We start from the raw sequence: 1,960 nt of genomic DNA, 5'->3' as shown, positions 1-1,960 counted from the left end.
GGATCTCAAGTCCGGATCTTGTACAGCAATTAACCACTAAGAAGAATATATGCAGTGTATTATTTGTTGAAACCGTACTTCCAATTTGATTTGAAACTGTCTCATTGCTATCTGTTTATCAATAAAACTTTGGGAAAAAAAAGAAAAAGAAAAAGAAAATTGGAAGCCAGGGATATAGCTCAGAGGGACAAGTACCTGCCTGGCAAGGGCAAGGACCTCAGTTTAATTCCCAGAACCAAAGAAAAGAAAAGAAAAAGAGAAGAGAAGGAAAAAGAAGAAACAAGAAGAGAAAAGAGAAGAAAAGTTGGAGTTACTATTTTAATATCAGTACTCCTCAGAAAAGGAATAATATTGGGGATAAAGGACAAAAAGCAATGATGAGTGCCAATCCTCCAAGAATACACTACAATTTATATATTCACCTAAAAACAGAGAGATTCAAAGATGCCTCAGTTACTTTTCCTCATTGCTGGGAAAAAATACCTGACACCCAAAATGAAGGAGGGAAAGATTTACTTAGCTCAGTTTGTGGAGGTTTCTGTGTCTACTCAGCTGGCTTCCAGGTACACGGCAGAGAGTAGAAGTTCATGGCAGCAGAAAACAGCGAAAAGCAAAGGGAAGGCCAGCAGCTGAAGCTTCTAGTCAGCCTCTCTCTCCTCATATTACAAACAATCTGCCCTGGTCTGGGGGTGTAGAAGTCACACAATGTCCATGCCCTCCTCTTTCACAGGATGAGGATGTTTGCAAACTAAAAATCCTGACCATCTTCTGAGTTTCACTTAATTAAACTTCTAAACTTCTCAAGTTGACACAATTTATCAACCAGGAAAAAAGATATAGGGCAAAAACTGATGGAAGTGGGTGATGTCAGCAAAATAGGAAGTCTCAGTTCTCCCTCCTCACAGAAAGTTCAACTAACAACTTTCCACAAACCAGAACCTCTTTCAGAAAACAATGCTTTGCAATAAAAGTGAGACAACTTCATGATCTGCAGAATGAAACAAAGCTGAAATAGAAGGATGATCTTACTTCAACTCACAGCTCTTCTCCCTAACCCAAGTTAGCATAACATTAGGTGGAAAGGATTTCTTTGGACTCATGGTGCTATAGAGAAACAAAAATCAGATACAGTCAACTGTCTTTCCCAGCATTCTGAGAGGCTGCCCCAAAGTCTACTGTAGTCACTGGAAGAAAGAGCACAGCAAAGACTTCCTTGGTCAGGTAGAAACAAGAAAAACAGGTAGAGATCAGAGTTTCTAATGAGTGCATTTTTGTGGTGCACCTATGTTCCTGCCAGGTGGGGCATGTAGTCAGAGACAGCCGTCAAACTGTACAGTCTATCTGCAAAGCTGGACTGGTTGCTTTCATAAACAACTGACAATTCAACTTACTTGAGTCTTCAGACTAGCCTTTACACCCAACCTTAGAGCCCACCAAAAAGACCCTACACAAAAACAGAGATGCTTACCTCCACCAATTTCAGAGAAACACCAAGGACAGATCCACCTAATCAATAAAGACAAGTGAAAGTTCCACTCAATCAAAATATCGACCCAATAAATCCACTAATCCAGGAGACTCCCACATCTACCCATTTCGGAGAAGTATATGAAGCCATACCACTGTTCAACTCAGCCAAAACCTCTGCCCTAATGAGGAGCAAATTTGAAGTACAGCCTGTAGATTAGCCAAAGAACATATTACAAAGAACAAAGCTTCCAGGCCAGTGAATATATCCTGAGAGCAGAAGCCATTATACTGTCCTGTCAATAGCTCTCACCAATAGCATATCTCATCCAGTGGCCTGGCAGGCTCATCTGACATCAGATCAAAGGCAGTGAATTATCCAATTAGAGAACCCATAACAAGCTCTGCCTATGAACTGACCCTTCCATAATCATCAGCTAGACTAAATTTGGAAAGTCTAATATTGACAAATGTATTAGTCATATCTTCTATT

The sequence above is a fragment of the Octodon degus genome, unplaced genomic scaffold, assembly GCF_000260255.1.
Source record: "Octodon degus isolate 3935 unplaced genomic scaffold, OctDeg1.0 scaffold00333, whole genome shotgun sequence".
Lineage (NCBI taxonomy): Eukaryota > Metazoa > Chordata > Mammalia > Rodentia > Octodontidae > Octodon > Octodon degus.
This window is presented reverse-complemented; position numbering follows the sequence as displayed.